Source organism: Chiloscyllium punctatum, chromosome 4, assembly GCF_047496795.1.
Source record: "Chiloscyllium punctatum isolate Juve2018m chromosome 4, sChiPun1.3, whole genome shotgun sequence".
NCBI lineage: Eukaryota > Metazoa > Chordata > Chondrichthyes > Orectolobiformes > Hemiscylliidae > Chiloscyllium > Chiloscyllium punctatum.
The window spans coordinates 30344356-30362512 of NC_092742.1; positions in this window are offsets into that span (position 1 = coordinate 30344356).

Consider the following 18157-nt stretch of genomic DNA (forward strand, 5'->3'; position numbering starts at 1 on the left):
CCCACATGAGGAACATAAGAATATGGGAAATCGGAGCAACAGTAGATAATTACCAGTTATGGGGAGAAAACAGGAGAACAGCAGAAAGAAACTTGTCTGCTATGATTGAATGGCAGAGCAGACTCAATGAACCAAATGGCCTAATTTCTGCTCCTAAGTCTTAGGGTCATTTTCGACTGCATGAGCCTTTCTGTCGTTCAATCAGATCATGGCTGATTTTCAGTTCTCAGCTCTGAAGTACCTGTCTTATTGAGTTGTGAATGGTGGTAGATAATTAAAAAACTAAAAGGTGAAAGAGGTTCCACAATTATCCCCATACTCACTGGCGGAAGCAGCAGCTACTTTATCCCACGAGCAATTGTTACTTTATCCCTGAACATTGTTGTTTTATCTCCCTAATTCTCATTGCTTTATCCCTGAACTTTCACTTAATGTTAACATTAAGAGTTATAATTATTTCATGTATTTTGCCATTCAAGATAAAAAATGAAGGGTTCCATGAATCACATACTTGTCGATGTTACAAAACATCGCAATGTTTTGCTGCTGACATTACATTATATGAAGTTTAGCACTGGCCCTTTAGAGTATACCTAATAAAGCAAATTACCATTTCTCTGTATTTAAATTAGAGTACTATAGATCTAATATTGTCTGATCAGAAACAATACCTGAGGGCAAGACTCCAGTTCATCACATTTGATCTCCTTAATGAAAACTGGAATGTTACAATATTCATTGGCAGCCCTTCACGCTGAGGATGTTTTATTGTCTATGGATAGCATTGTTTGACAATGGGTTCACAAATGGATTCAGAACCATTTCTGAGTCTTATAAACTTTTCCACAGCTAGGAATTCACTTGATGCAGGTTGAGATGAAGAGAATTATTGGCTCAAGCAACTGATCTCTTCGCACTTCTCATGCTACTCTGTCTCAGCGGCTGTGTCTATTGATTGGAAACCCTTGACACCATTTTTCTTGTTGGATTGCCTTTCTGGTCATCATGTGAACATGGGGAGGTGGGAATCACTAGCTAGGCCAGCACTTATTGTGCATCCCTAATTCCTCAGAGGGCAGTAAAAGTCATAAAGTCATAGAGATGTCCAGCATGGAAACAGACCCTTCGGTAAAAACAATGACTGAAGATGCTAGAAACCAGATTCTGGATTAGTGATGCTGGAAAAGCACAGCAGTTCAGGCAGCATCCAAGGAGCAGGAAAATCAACATTTTGGACAAAAGCCCTTCGTCAGGAATTCCTAATGAAGGGCTTTTGCCCGAAACGTCGATGTTACGGCTCCTCGGATGCTGCCTGAACTGCTGTGCTTTTTCAGCACCACTAACCCAGAAACAGACCCTTCAGTCCAATCTGTCCTTGCGGACCAGATATCCCAACCCATTCTACTCCCATGTGCCAGCACACGGCCCATATCCCTCCAAACACTTCCTATTCACATACCCATCCAGATGTCTTTTACATGTTGCAATTGTACCAGCCTCCACCACTTCCTCTGGCAGCTAATTCCATACACGTACCACCTGCGTGAAAAAGTTGTCCCTTAGGCCTCTTTTATATCTTTCCCCTCTCACTCTAAACCTATGCCCTCTAGTTCTGGAATCCCCCCACCCCAGGGAAAAGACTTTGCCTATTTATCCTATCCATGCCCCTCATAATTTTGTAAACCTCTATAAGGTCACCCCTCAGCCTCCAACACTCCAGGGAAAAATGCCCCAGCCTGTTCAGCCTCTCCCTATAACTCAAATCCTCTAACCCTGGCAACATCCTTGTTAATCTTTTCTGAACCCTTTCAAGTTTCACAACATCTTTCTGATAGGAAGGAGACCAGAATTGCATGCAATATTCCAACAGTGGCCTAACCAATGTCCTGTACAGCCGCACGATGAGCCCCCAACTCCTGTACTCAATACTCTGACCAATAAACGAAAGCATACCAAATGCCTTCTTCACTATCCTATCTAGCTGTGACTCCACTTTCAAGGAGCTATGAACCTGCACTCCAAGGTCTCTTTGTTCAGCAACACTCCCTAGGACCTTACCATTAAGTGTATAAGTCCAGCTAAGATTTGCTTTCCCAAAATGCAGCACCTCACATTTATCTAAATTAAACTCCATCTGCTACTTCTCAGCCCATTGGCCCATCTGGTCAAGATCCTGCTGTAATCTAGCATAACCTTCTTCACCATCCACGACACCTCCAATTTTGGTGTCATCTGCAAATTTACTAACTGTACCTCTTACGCTCGCATCCAAATCATTTATGTAAATGGCGAAAAGTACAGGACCCAGCACTGATCCTTGTGGCACTCCACTGGTCACAGGCCTCCAGTCTGAAAAACAACCCTCCACCACCACCTTTGAGCCAGTTCTGTATCCAAATGGCTAGTTCTCTGTGTATTCCATGAGATCTAACCTTGCTAACCAGTCTCTCATGGGGAACCTTGTTGAAGGCCTTACTGAAGGCCATGTAGATCACATCAACTGCCCTCATCAATCCTAATTATTATTTCTTCAAAACACTCAATCAAGTTTGTGAGATATGATTTCCCACGCACAAAGCCATGTGGACTATCCATAATCAGCCCTTGCCTTTCCAAATACATATACATCCTGTCTCTCAGGATTCCCTCCAACAACTTGCCCACCACCAATGTCAGGGTCACTGGTCTATTGTTCTCTGGCTTGTCCTTACTACCTTTCTTAAACTGTGGCACCACATTAGCCAATTTCCAGTCTTTCCAGTGGCTATCAATGATACAAATATCTTAGCAAGAGGCCCAGCAATCACTTCTCTAGCTTCCCACAGAGTTCTAGGGTACACCTGATCAGGTCTTGGGATTTATCCACCTTTATGCGTTTCAAGACATCCAGCACTTCCTCCTCTGTAATCTGGACATTTTGCAAGGTGTCACCATGTATTTCTCTACAGTCTATATCTTTCATATCCTTTTCCACAGTAAATGCTGATGCAAAATACTCATTTAGCATCTCCCCCATTTTCTGCAACTCCACACAAAGGCCGCCTTGCTGATCTTTGAGGGGCCGTATTCTCTCCCTAGTTACCCTTTTGTCCTTAATGTATTTGTAAAAACCTTTTCAATTCTCCTTAATTCAATTTGCCAAAGCTATCTCATGTCCCCTTTTTGCCTTCCTGATTTCCCTCTTAAGTATACTCCTACTGCCTTTACACTCTTCTAAGAATTCACTCAATCTATCCTGTCTATACCTGACATATGCTTCCTTCTTTTTCTTAATCAAACCCTCAATTTCTTTAGTCATCCAGCATTCCCTATACCTACCAGCCTTCCCTTTCACCCTGACAGGAATATACTTCCTCTTGATTCTAGTTATCTCATTTCTGAAGGCTTCCCATTTTCCAGCCATCTCTTTACCTTTGAACAGCTGCTCCCAATCAGCTTTTGAAAGTTCTTGCCTAATACCGCCAAAATTAGCCTTTCTCCAACTGAGAACTTCAACTTTTAGATTTGGTCTATCCTCTTCCATCACTATTTTAAATCTAATAGAATTATGGTCACTGGCCCCAAAGTGCTTCCCCACTGACACCTCAGTCACCTGCCCTGCCTTATTTCCCAAGAGTAGGTCAAGTTTTGCACCTTCTCGAGCAGGTACATCCACATACTGAATCAGAAAATTTTATTGTACACACTTAACAAATTCCTCTCCATCTAAACCCTTAACACTATGGCAGTCCCAGTCTATGTTTGGAAAATTAAAATCCCCTACCATAACCACCCTATTATTTTTATAGATAGCTGAGATCACCTTACAAGTTTATTTCTCAATTTCCCTCTTACTGTTACGGGGTCTATAATACAATCTCAATAAGGTGATCATTCCTTTCTTATTTCTCAGTTCCACCCAAATAACTTCCCTGGATGTATTTGTCGGAATATCCTCCCTCAGCACAGCTGTAATGCCATCCCTTATCAAAAATGTCACTCCCCCTCCTCTCTTGCCTCCCTTTCTCTCCTTCCTGTAGCATGTGGAACATTAAGCTGCCAGTCTTGCCCATTCCTGAGCCATGTTTCTGTAATTGCTATGATACCCCAGTCCCATGTTCCTAACCATGCCCTGAGTTCATCTGCCTTCCCTGTTAGGCCCCTTGCATTGAAATAAGTGCAGTTTAATCAATTGAATTGCTGTAGGTCTGGAGTCATATGTAGGTCAAGCCAGGTCAGAAGAATATTTCCTTCCTGACAGAACATTGCTGAACCAGATGGGGATTGTCAACGGTGTTTACATGGCTGCCATTAGGTCAGCTCTTTATTCCAGATTTATTTTATTGAATTCAAATTTCACAATCTTCCATTGTGGGATTTATACCTATGTTCCCAGAAAATTGCCTGAAGGTTCTGGATTGTTGGTCTAGTGACATTACCGCTCGTTCACCATCTCCCCAAGTTATCCCACATGTTGTTGTTAATGGAACACACCATCATGGACACCTTGAGATTGTTGTTATAAATTTCCTTAGGCTGCCCTATGAATGGGCTTCCTGGCCTTTCTCTGGATAGACCATTTGTTTGGGCATAATTGAGTGAGGCATTTAAACAACATGACCAGTTTATCTCAGCTAATATGAGCATATTATGGCCTCTAGACCTGACATTGTATTTTGGGGCATACTCATGTTTGTTTTTATATCTTTCCAGAAGATTCACAAATTTCTTGCAATGTTTTTCTAGGACAATAATGTATTAAAGCTATGTTGATACCGGAACACCATTGAAAACCCATAGAGAGAACCACGGCCGATGGACTTTGAGGACAGTGTCAGGTTTGATATCATTATTCTTGAAACTTTAATATTGCCATTTACCTTAGCCTGAGTTAGCACATTGGATTCACAGGTCGATATCATGGAAGTTATCTATAACAAAATATTATTATAGAACAGTTCTGCACAAGATCTGTTCATAACAATAAGTTTGTGTAGTGAGAGTGATCTTAGTTGTAAGTATTTTGTTGCATTACATATGTAATTAATTAATAAGCATTGATGCATGTGGTGCTGGAAAAGCGCAGCAGATCAGGCAGCATCCGAGGAGCAGGAGAATCGGCATAAGCTCTTCTTCAGGAATGAAGCTTGTGGGCCGGAGGGGCCCAAAATGTCGATTCTCCTGCTCCTCGAATGCTGCCTGTCCTCCTGTGCTTTTCCAGCACCACACTCTCGACTCTGATCACCAGCATTTGCAATCCTCACTTTCTCTTAGCATTGATGCATCCATTTGACAGCAGGGGAGTTTCTTGATGTGATGCAGTCCTTCCATCACAAAATTTTAATATATTCATATAAGCTCCTCCAAGTGAAGTGAACATTGTGTTCACTCAGGTAAAAACAAGGACTGCAGATGTTGGAAACCAGAGTCTAGATTAGAGTGGTGCTGGAAAAGCACAGCAGGTCAGGCAGCATCCAAGGAGCAGAAAAATCGACATTTCGAGCAAAAGCCCTTCATCTGGAATAGAAAAGTTGATTTTCCTGCTCCTCGGATGCTGCCTGATCTGCTGTGCTTTTCCAGCACCACTCTAATCTAGATTGTGTTCATTCTGCAAAACCTAATTGGTAGAGTAGTAATGAATGGCTAATTCACAATCACCATTATCTTGCCATCTCAGTGACTTCCTGACCTGCATCCTCTTAAAGTTTTTTTTCCAACCTTTATTCTTCCTCCATTTATTCTCTATTTTTCTTCCTCAACCTCTCATTGCTGTTTCTCCATAGACAATACAAGTAAGGATTTATACTTCCAGTCATGAGGAAGGTCGTGGACCCTCAGAATGTCCCAACCCAGGAGACACTCTTCATTGCTCCTTTAAAATGAATGACTGAGCTTGTTTAACAGCCTTCTACCCATCTACCTGGCACTCTGCAAATTCTGGATAGGTCTTTCATAGATGCAGTATTTGGGCAGTTATTCAAATAATCGTTTAGTTGACAGTCTGACATTAGTGGTGGGAGGTCCAGTCCACTTTACCAATGGTGCCTTATTGGCATTTGGTCAGTGAACTGTAGTAAAAGAATCTGTCAGAATAGTTTCTGAATAAACCTGGCCCATTTTGGCATCTTGGCCAATACTTTGGATTGATGGTGTTTATTGAGACCCTTTAACAACACCTTCCATTCTAACACATAATGAAACATTGTAAGATGCTTTAAAAGGGGTGCAGTGGACATCAAAAATAAAGGGAGAAACCAAAATCATAATAAAGGCTAAATATTCCCAAATACATCAAAGATAGGCAAGCAAAGAAATGGAGAGCGATGGACATATTGATTCAAAGATATTACAATATTGGAAAGAGAGGGCACTGGTGAAGAGTCAAGGACAGAGTCAATATGATTAGTGGTAAGAAACAATTGAAAGTACAATTTCATTGCAAGATGTAATCCATAGGATACCAATTGGTGTGAAAGATATAGATGCACAACTTTTCAAGGAAATTAGAGACTGTTGTCAAATGATTATAGAATAGTTGCAATTATCCTAATATTGAGCATGACATCATAGGGTAGAGGGCAAAAAATGCCTGAAGTGTGTTCAAGAGAATTTTCTGGACCTGGATATTTCTGAACTGATGAGGAAGCATCCTGAAGCAAGCATAAAAGGCAATCTACAGGCAACCCTCAGTTAATCAATTTTTTGATCTGCTGCTACATTTTCTCTTAGAGGAACAAGCTATGGGCTCCCTTCCTTCCACAGCTAACTCTATCAGCTCAAGTAGTTCATGAAACCTTACAGTGTGGAAGCAGGCCATTCAACCTATCAAGACCACACCATCCCTCTGAAGTACATCCTATCCCTGCAACCCTGCATTAACCATGGCTAGTTCACCTAGCCTTCACATCCCTGAACACCATGTGACAATTTATTATAACCATTCCATCTAACTTCGGATTGTGGGAGGAAAGCGGAAGACCTGGTGGAAACCCACGGGGAGAATGTGCAAGCTTTACACAGACATTTGCCTGAGCCTGGAATTGAACCCGATTCCCTAGCGCTGTGAGGCAGCAGTGCTGACCATTGAGCCACCGTACCGCCCCAAAGTTGATTTAGTTCTTCGAATTGCTGCCAACCATAAAGAACAAATACACTTATGTAAAATTCTTTTCTAATGTTCATTTTGTGGGACACGGTGTCACTGGCTGACCAGCATTTATTACCTGTGCTTAGTTGACCTTGAGAAGGTAGTAGTGAGCTGCCTGCTTGAACCGCTGCAGTCCACCTGCTGTGGGTTGACCCACAATGCCATTACAAAGAATTCCAGGATTTTGACCCAGTGACAGAAAAGGAATAGTGATATATTTCCAAGTCAGAATGGTGAGTGGCTTAGAGGGGAAATTGAAGATGGTGGTGTTTTCCTCTATCTGCTGCCCTTGTCCTTCTAGATGAAAGTGGTCATGGGTTTGGAAGGTGCCGTCTGAGGATCTTTGGTGAACTTCTGCAGTGCATCTTGTAGACTATGAACACTGCTGCTACTGAGCATCAGTGGTGGAGGGAATGGATGCCGGTGGATGTAGTGCCAATCAAGCGGGTTGTTTTGTACTGGATGGTGTCAAGCTTCTTGAGCGTTGTTACTTTGGTAGTTACTGTGTTTATTTGGTGAGTCTAATTACACTCCTGGTCAATGATAACCTTCAAAATGTTGATTGTAAGGGATTCAGTAATGGTAACACCAGAGAATATCAAGAAATGATGGTTAGATTGTCTCTTATTGATGATGGCAATAGCCTAGCATTTGTATGGCACAAATGTTACTTGTCAGTTGTCAACCCAAGCCGGGATATTGTTCAGATCTCATTGCATTTGAATGTGGGCTACTTCAGTATCTGAGGAGTCATGAATGGTGGTGAACATTGTGCAATCATCTATGAACATCCCCACTTCTGACATTATGATGGAGGAAAGGCCATTGATGAAACAGCTGAAAATGCCTGGGCCTGGAACATTACCCTGAGGAACTCCTGCAGAAATGTCCTGGAACTGAGATGACTGACCTCCAACAACCATGGTCTTCCTCTTTTGTGCAAGTTATGACCTCAACCACTGGAGAGTTTGCCCCTGCTACCAATCAATCCCAATTTTGCCATGGCTCTTTGACGCTACACTCAGTCGAATACAGCCTTGATGTCGAAGGTTGTTACTCTCACCTCACCTCTGGAAGTCAGCTCTTTTGTCCATGTTTGAACCAAGGCTGTAATAAGGTCTGGAGCTGAGTGGCCCTAGCGGAACCTAATCTCTTGACAGCCACACAATGCTTCACAGTCAATGAAGTCCTTCTGAAGTATAGTTGCTGTTCTAATGTAAAGCTATTGGCAGGCAATTTGCAAATAGCAAAGTCATACACATATGAACATGATGACAATCAGATAATCGGTGTCACTGATGTTGCATGTGGGTGAAGGTACCAGGTTTAACTCTACTGTTCTTTTCAAAATAATGTGATGAGATCATTTCACTTAAGACCACATATGAATTCTCAGTTTAATACTCAGTTTGAAAGATTAGATTAGATTAGATTAGATTACTTACAGTGTGGAAACAGGCCCTTCGGCCCAACAAGTCCACACCGCCCAGCCGAAGCGCAACCCACCCATACCCCTACATCTACCCCTTACCTAACATTACGGGCAATTTAGCATGGCCAATTCACTTGACCTGCACATCTTTGGAGTGTGGGAGGAAACCGGAGCACCCGGAGGAAACCCACGCAGACACGGGGAGAATGTGCAAACTCCGCACAGAGAGTCGCCTGAGGCGGGAATTGAACCCAGGTCTCTGGCGCTGTGAGGCAGCAGTGCTAAGATGACATCTATGACAGCACAACATGCCCCCTGACTGCAAATATATTTCAGCCTTGATTCTTTATGCTTGAGTCCTGAAATGGGGCACTTCTCTGTAATTACTTTAGGAATGTGTTCATCTATATCCTTCATACTAGGTGGTGTCATATAGGATATGCCTAATAATGAAAAATTTCACTTCAGCTATTTCTTAACTCTAACCATGTAGATTCAGTCCTTGTCCCCTCGAGGAGTTATCTCTTAATATGCATTTCCAGCACTCCCAGCCTTCTTTCCTTCACTAACTTTCTTGCTGCCAGGAATATTTAGCACCTATCCTGCCCTATCCTGTCTCTATTATCACCATAACATCATGCCTGCACTTGGCTGTCTGTGCCTGCAGCTTACCAATCTTATTTAACATGCTCTGTTCACAAAAACCTATTTAAGACGTAATTGCATTTCATATTAACCTGCCTCAGAGGTGAGATTTTTACACATCATAATTAAATATTCATCCTGACAAATTTAGCAGTTTGAGAAATATGAAATGATCATCTTTTATCATTGTTTTTGAACCATACTTTGATCCTTTACTTTTGTTTTGTTGCTGTAACTGTTCTATTGAGTTATCCAGGGCAAACTCAAGCACAGTGATCATTTTGAGCTGTATGTTCAAAATTGTTAAACGGGATTAACACTTCACTTGAAAATGCAGAAGTTATGGTCCAAAACTATTTAAATATTTAGATCATAGAACAGTATATAACAATAACAGGCCCTTCGGCCCACCATGTCTGCCCCAACCGTAATGCCATTTTAAACCAATCCCATCTGCCCAAACATGGTGCATATTCCTTGCCTGTTCATATGCCTGTCTAAATGTCTCTTAAAGGTTGCTACTGTATCTGCTTTCAACACCTTCCCAGCAGCATGTTCCAAGCATTTGTGTAAAAGACTTTGTGCTTTGCACATCTCCTTTAAACTTCTCTCTCTCACTTTAAAACTATGACCCAAAGTATTTGACATTTCCACCTGGGAAACTCCCTGTCCTCTAACCATGCCTCTCATAATTTTATATACTTCTATCAGGTCACCCTTCAGCCTCTATCAGGCTACAGTAGGCACAAACCAAGGTTATCTAACCTTTCCTTATAGTTGACAAACTCCAATCCAGGCAACATCCTGGTAAAAACCTTTTGCATCCTCTGTAAGTCTTCCATTTCCTTTCTATAGTACAGGAACCAGAAGTGCACACAATACTCCGAATGTGGCTGAACTGAAGTTTTATACAGCTGCAACGTAACTTGTCAAATTCTAGACTCAGCTGATGAAGACAAGCATGTCCTATGTCTTCTTTACTAACCTGTCCAATTGTGTTGCCACTTCCAGGGAGCTATGGACTTGCATCCCAAGATCCCCCTGTGTATCAATGCTTGGGTCAACATAAGGGTCCTGCTATTTACTGTAAATTTTCCTCTTGCATTTCACCTCCAAAGTGCATTTCTCTGCCCAGCCTTCTAGCAGATCTTATATCCTGTTGCATTCTTTGGCAACCTTCCTCACTATCCACAACTCCACCAATTATTGTATTTTCTGAAAATTTATTAATCAGATCAGCTACATTTTCATTCAAATAATTCATATGTATATCAAACAGAGCTCTCAGCATTGATCTTTGCAGAACACCACTGGTCACAGATCTCCAGTCAGAAAAAGACCCTGCCACAGCTACCTTCCGTCTTCTGTCTTTTACATCTCTCCAACATGCTGGAAACAATAAAATCCTGGAATGTTAAGCTGCTGGTCCTGCCCTTCTCTCAATCCAGTTTCTGTAATGACTAAAACATCATAATTCCATGTACTAGTCCAGGCTCCAAGTCCACCTACCTTACTGTCATACTCTTTGCAATGAAATAAGTAAACTGCAGACTTCATTAACCTTACTCTGTCTATTCTTCCTATTAGACTCACATGATTTAACCTTTACCTTCTCCTCAATCACTCATCATGCTGACCTACTGCTCTGCTTCCCATCCCTGTCACATGGGTTTAGACCTTCCTGAGCTGAACAGGCAAACCTCCATGCAAGGATATGGGTGCCCCTTCACTTTAAGTGCAACCCATCTTCTTGTACAGGTCTCCCCTGTCCTGAAGAGATCCCAATGATCCCTTATCTGAAGCCCTCCCTCCCATCCTGCTGTTTATCTACATATGCAACTGTATTATCTTCCTATTTCTGCCCTCAATGCACATGGAACAGAGAATAATCCCCAGATTACATGCTGAAAGGTCTTGCTTTTCAACTTTCTACCTCGCTTCTAAATTTCCTTTGCAGGACCTCATCTCTCTTTCTGTCTATGTCATTAGTAAGAATATTGGGTCACAATCTCTGGCTGCTCACTTTCCCCTTTCAGAATGTGCTGTTCCTGTTCATAGACATCCTTCATCATGACAGAAGGAGGCAACACATCATCCCTGAGACACAGAAACACCCATCTCTACCTCTGAATATAGAGTCCTCCATCACTACTGCTCACCTACACTTTGAACCTCTTCTGTACAATACAGTCAACAGTAGTGTCACTGATCTGCCTGCTGTTGTTGCTTTCCCCTCTGAAGTACGATTGTTTGAGAGGGAAATAGTTACAAGGGACTCTTGCAGGACCTGCCTTCCCTCTTGATGGTCACCCATCTATCTGGCTGAACCTTTGGTGTAACCACATCTGTGCAACTCCTAACTATAAAACTGTCTGCATCCTGTATGCTCCTCAGTGAATCCAGCTGCCATTCCAATGGATCTATGCAGTCTGAGAGGAGTTGCAGGTGGACAACCATCTTGCAGACATGGCTGTCAGGGACATTTGACTTCTTCGTGATCTCCATATCTCACAGGAGGACAATACTACTCCATTAATTGCCATTACTCTCCCTCCAGTACATACTGGATTAATAAAGGAGGAAAGACCTTACCTTGCCGTAACTTAATGTCACTCATCTGACTCAGCACAGCCCACAGCTCACCCACCCTCTGTTTCTAATATTTCTCATCATAACTATTCATCAATACCTCCCAAGCTCAGCTAATAGGTGTAAAAATAAATCATGGAGATTCAGCTGATGAATATGCTGTTGATAGGGTCTGTGCATTATTTCAAATCGAGACCTACCAGATGGTAATCTCAGATCTGTCAGCACATCCATAATATTATTGTTGAGAACTAATGTGCAGTTATTTTACTGAACACATCTGCTTGCATGACTATTGAAAGAGCTAAAATTCAGTTCTGACAATTTACATGTCACACAAGCAATATAAAACCAATCTAATATCTCCTTGGGAGTGCTAATTACATTTCCTTGTAACAAGCAACCCAAGCCAACATTTTAAGGAATGATTTATAGCTCATTCAGATGGTTTTACAAGGCCATTTTCAATTGTCAGTAGTTATGTTTTACACAACAATTGATACCAGGCTCCATTGTCACCCTGCAGCAATTATTAACCTCTCCCATATGTATCCATGTCCTGCTAGTCACAGCTACTTACACATATATCTCATTCCAATCCACTTTTGCGGGCAGGATTTGCATTCGAAAATGACTTTGATTTTGTTTCATCCAGCAAATTTATATTATTCTTGAAACTCATTAAGTTTATTTTTCTGTAACAAAATACTATATATGGCTGTATACTTCTAACTAATAAAGCAGTAAAAAACGTATTATATATTAAGTCAGGATAAACAATCCAGAAAGCCATATAATACTGTTTGTCTTTATGTTTGTGACTACCCCTCTCTGCCAAATGTCTGTGGATGTCACTGTTTGATTTCTTATAATGCTGAGGTTTGTGAAGCTGGTAATAACATATTGAGAATCCTTCTTCAAAGTTTAATTTTAATAAAACAAATGACTAAAAAACATTTTCACAGTTGCACTGCACACACATCATTATTCAAGTGAACAGGTGCAAACAGTGTAAGCTATGTCTCAGTTCTAATGTGCTTGGGTTTGTATAGCATTCAAAACCTCAGCATCGGAATATCGCTTCTAATACTGCGAATTCAGTTAGAATGGCGTGAGATGCTAAATAGTTCCAATGATTAGAGGTAGGAACGTGACTGCTACTAACTTATTGTGATGACTTAGATTCAGAAACTTGACTGGTGTGTTGTCCATTCCTAGGGAGGTGCTGGAAAAGCACAGCATGTCAGGCAGCATCCGAGAAGCAAGAAAATCAAAGTTTCGGGCAGGAGTCCTTCATCCGGAATGACGCTGGGAGCCTCCAGGGTGGAGAGATAAATGGGAGGGTGGTGGGGCTGGGGAGAAGGTAGCTAAGGCGCAATAGGTGAATGGGGGCAGGGATAAAGGTGATAGGCCAAAGAGGAGGGTGGAGCTGTTAGGTGGGAACGAAGATTGGCAGGTAGGACAGGTCATGAGGATAATGCTGAGCTGGAAGGTTGGAATTGGGGTAAGGTAGGGGGAGGATAAATGAGGAAACTGGTGAAGTCCACATTGATGCCCTGGGGTTGAAGTGTTCTGAGGTGGAAGATGACGTGTTCTTCCTCCAGGCGCAGGTGGTGAGGGAGTGGCAGTGGAGGAGGCTGAGACTGAGAGGGGATCTGATTGAAACGTATAGGCTTATGAAAGGACTGGACACTCTGGCAGGAGGGAACATATTTCCGTTGATGGGGGAGTGCCGAACCAGAGGACACAACTTAAAAATACGGGGTAGACCATTTAGGACAGAGATGAGGAGAAACTACTTCACACAGAGAGTGGTGGCTGTGTGGAATGCTCTGCCCCAGAGGGCAGTGGAGGCCCAGTCTCTGGATTCTTTTAAGAAAGAATTGGATAGAGCTCTTAAAGATAGTGGAGTCAAGGGGTATGGAGATAAGGCTGGAACAGGATACTAATTAGGAATGATCAGCCATGATCATATTGAATGGCGGTGCAGGCTCGAAGGGCAGAATGGCCTACTCCTGCATCTATTGTCTATTGTCTATTGTCTATTGAGGCCCAGGACCTGCATGTCCTCGGCAGAGTAGGAGGGGAGTTGAAATGTTCGGCCATGGGGCAGTGGGGTTGATTGGTGCAGGTGTCCTGGAGATGTTCCCTAAAGCGCTCTGCAAGAAGGCGTCCAGTCTCCCTGTGTAAAGGTGACCGTATCGGGAGCAACAGATACAATAAATGACATTGGTGGATGTGCAGGTGGAACTTTGGTAGAGGCGGAAGAATCCTTTGGGGCCTTGGATGGAGGTGAGGGAGGAGGTGTGGGCACAGGTTTTGCAATTCCTACGGTGGCAGGGGAAGGTGCAGGACAGGAGGGTGGGTTGTTGGGGGGCGTGGACCTGGCCAGGTAGTCACGGAGGGAATGGGACCTGACCTGACCTGACCTTCCTCTGCCATTGCAGGATTTGCAAAACCTACGCCCACACGTCCTCCCTCACCTCCATCTAAGGCCCCAAAGGAGCCTTCCACATCCACCAAGGTTTTACCTGCACATCCACCAATGTCATTTGTTGTATCCGTTGCTCCCGATACAGTCTCCTCTACATTGGGGAGACTGGACGCCTTCTCGCAGAGCACTTTAGGGAACACCTCCGGGACACATGCACCAATCAACCCCACTGCCATGTAGCTGAACATTTCAACTCCCTTTCCCACTCTGCCAAGGACATGCAGGTCCTGGGCCTCTTCACTGCCATTCCCTCACCACCCAACGCCTGGAAGAAGAATACCTCATCTTCAGCCTCGAAACACTTTAACCCCAGGGCATCAATGTGGACTTCACCAGTATCCTAACTTCCCCTCTCCCCACCTTACCCCAGTTCCAACCTGCCAGCTCAGCACCATGCACATGACCTGTCCTACCTGCTAATCTTCCTTCCCACCTATCCACTCAACCCTCCTCTCCAACCTATCACCTTTACCCCACCTCCATCCATGTATTGCACTCTTAGCTACCTTCTCCTCAGCTCCACCCCCCTCCCATTTATCTCTCCACCCCGGAGGCTCCCAGCCTCATTCCTGATGGAGGGCTCCTGCCCGAAACCTCGATTTTCCTGCTCCTCAGATGCTGCCTGACCTGCTGTGCTTTTCCAGCACCACTCTAATCTTGACTCTGATCTTCAGCATCTGCAGTCCTTACTTTCACCAATTCCTAGGGAGGGTTGAGCCAAGACTGTCATTGTGTAATTCAAAAGCCATTAGGCAAAAATAATATTGAAAACAACAAAAGTTGAATCCTGTTTATTCACACACTGGAGCAGTTGCAAGTGCAAACCTCTGAGGATCACCTTGAAGCAGTTTGGGAAAAGGGTCCTCACAGCCAACATCACAATGATGAGGTCTGGGAAGGGCGTTGGTAAAGAACAAAGAGAGACATCGCAGGAAAACAGGAGTGGTCTCACCTGACTGCAGAAGAACAGGTTACAAGGGAAAGATCTGATTGGTAAGTAGAGGTAGCCCTTGGATAACATGCATCTTGGCAGCACATTTTGCTTATAACATTGCTGAGGAATTAAGGAATGGTATTTTTGAGAACGCTTACCTCTGTTTGCAATAGCGCAATTCCAGCAGTGGTCATTTTGCGCACTTCATTCAGCGCATGTTCCAATGTCCGTGCCGAAGACTCCATGCCATTCTACACATGTGCCAACGTCCATGCCGAAGACTCTGTGCCATTCTGTGCATGTGCCGATGTCAGTGCCAAAGTCTCAGTGCCATTCTACACATGTTCCAATGTCCGTGCCAAAGTCTCCATGCCATTCCATGAATGTGCCGATATCTGTGCTGAAGGCTCCATGCCATTCCATGACTGTGTTGATGTCCATGCCAAAGTCTCCAAGCTGTTCTATCCATGTGCCAAAGTCCATGCCGAAGTCTCCATGCCGTTCCACTCATATGCCAATGTCCGTGCTGAAGTATCCGCGCCATTCTGTGCATGTGCCAATGTCAACTGCTGACAGAACAGCTTTCTGCGAGAGGTACTGTAGAGAGAGCACTTTCTGAGAGAGATATGTTGAGCAGCTTCCTGTGAAAAGTACACCACTCCTAGATTAAAGCAGATGGGCATAGTGGCAAGAATATTAACAAGACGCGTCCTGGAGATAAAATTGCTGGTGGTGAACACAAAAGAAAGGGTATAACACTGGAAGAGAAGCTCGATATTATAAAGCATTTTGAACATAAGGAGAGAATATATGACATAGCTCACTTAACAGGAATGAGGGAGTCTACCTTAAACACCATTATAACCCTCTGTCCCTGCATTAACAATATTTTTTAAATGTACTGTGTTAAATTTACTTTTGTTTCATTGATAGTATGATTCATACCTTCATTCAGGCTGTACTATACTTTGTGTTAGACTTTTGGGAGATTTTTGAGTGCTTGTGCAGGATATTTTTTGCTGGTCTGCTACTAACTCCACTTTTCGCATAGGCCTCATTATTCCTATTAAGCAATTCTTTTTATTCAGCAAGGTTTCACTGGAACGCAACTGCCTGTAGTAGGTAAGATCAGATAAATATTTTCAACTATTATGACTGTGGTTTGTCAGGTCCTTTTGTGGTTTACAGTTTCTAAGCGTTGTATTCTGTGGTAAAAAGGAACAAGAAAGAAAGGCACTAGAGAAATAGATACAGTATTATTTGATATTAAGCATTTTCCAAAAGGTTTAATTTAGCTGGGTAAGTGATGGCAGGAGAACTCAAATCTGGGTTTGCTTCTCCGGCTCTGAGGGAAGCTTGGTGGGGGGAGCCAGAATGTGTGCAGGAAGTGTCTCCAGCTGCAGCTCCTGGAAGCCCCTGGGCTTTGGAACTGGAGTGACAGCTGGGGACACTGTGGAGCATCCAGGAAGCTGAGAGAATTGTGGGTAGCACAGACAGAGACATGGTTACACCACAGCTAAGACTCAATAGGCAGAGAGGGAATGGAGGACCACCAGGCAGAGTAAGAGGATTAGGCTGGCAGTGCAAGAACTCCCTGTGGCCATTTCCTGAACACACATTGACCACTTTGGATACAGCTAAGTGGAATGACCTGTCAGGGGAAAACAGCAACAGCCAAATTCATGGCATCATGGTTGTCTCAACTACACAGGGGAGCAGCAAAAGAAGTGTGGAATTCCAATAGACATCAGGATTTAATTGTAAGAGGAATAGATAGGCATTTTTGTGACCTAAATGAGACTCTTGGATGGTATGTTGCCTCCCCGATGCTAGGGTCAAGAATGGCTCTGAGCAGTTACAGGACATCCTGGAGGGGGAGTGTGAACAGCCAGTGGTTTTGGTATGTATTTGTACCAATGACATAAGTTTCAAAAAAGGGGTGAGAACTTTAAAAGGAGAATACAGGGAGTTAGGAAGCAAGCAGAAAAGTAGGATCTCCAAGACGGTGATCTCAAAATCGCTACCAGTGCTACGTTCTAGTCAGAGTAGAAATTGCAGAAAATTGCAAATGAACATGTGGCTAAAGAAATGGTGTGATCCAAAGGGTTACAGTTTCCTAGGGCATTGGGACCAGTTCTGGGGGCGGTGGGATCAGTGCAAACTGGACAGGTTACTTGTAGACAGCACCAGGACTAAGGCCTAAGGGGAGTATTTGCTAGAGTCTTTAAACAACAGACTTTAAATTAAATTGGCAGAAGGATGGGAACCTATTTGGGCTGAGGAGTGGCGGATGGAGTTTAATTCAGATAAATGCGAGGTGCTGCATTTTGGGAAAGCAAATCTTAGCAGGACCTATACACTTAATGGTAAGGTCCTAGGGAGTGTTGCTAAACAAAGAGACCTTGGAGTGCAGGTTCATAGCTCCTTGAAAGTGGAGATGCAGGTAGATAGGATAGTGAAGAAGGAGTTTGGTATGCTTTCCTTTATTGGTCAGAGTATTGAGTACAGGAGTTGGGAGGTCATGTTGCTGCTGTACAGGACAGTGGTTAGGCCACTGTTTGAATATTGTGTGCAATTCTGGTCTCCTTCCTATTGGAAAGATGTTGTGAAACTTGAAAGGGTCCAGAAAAGATGTACAAGGATGTTGCCAGGGTTGGAGGATCTGAGCTACAGGGAGAGGCTGTACAGGCTGGGGCTGTTTTCCCTGGAGCATCGGAAGCTGAGGGGTGACCTTATAGAGGTTTACAAAATTATGAGGGGCATGGATGGGATAAATAGACAAAGTCCTTTCCCTGGGATAGGGAAGTCCAGAACTAGAGGGCATAGGTTTAGGGTGAGAGGGGAAAGATATAAAAGAGACCTAAGGGGCAACTTTTTCATGCAGAGGGTGGTACATGTATGGAATGAGCTACCAGAGGATGTGGTGGAGGCTGGCAA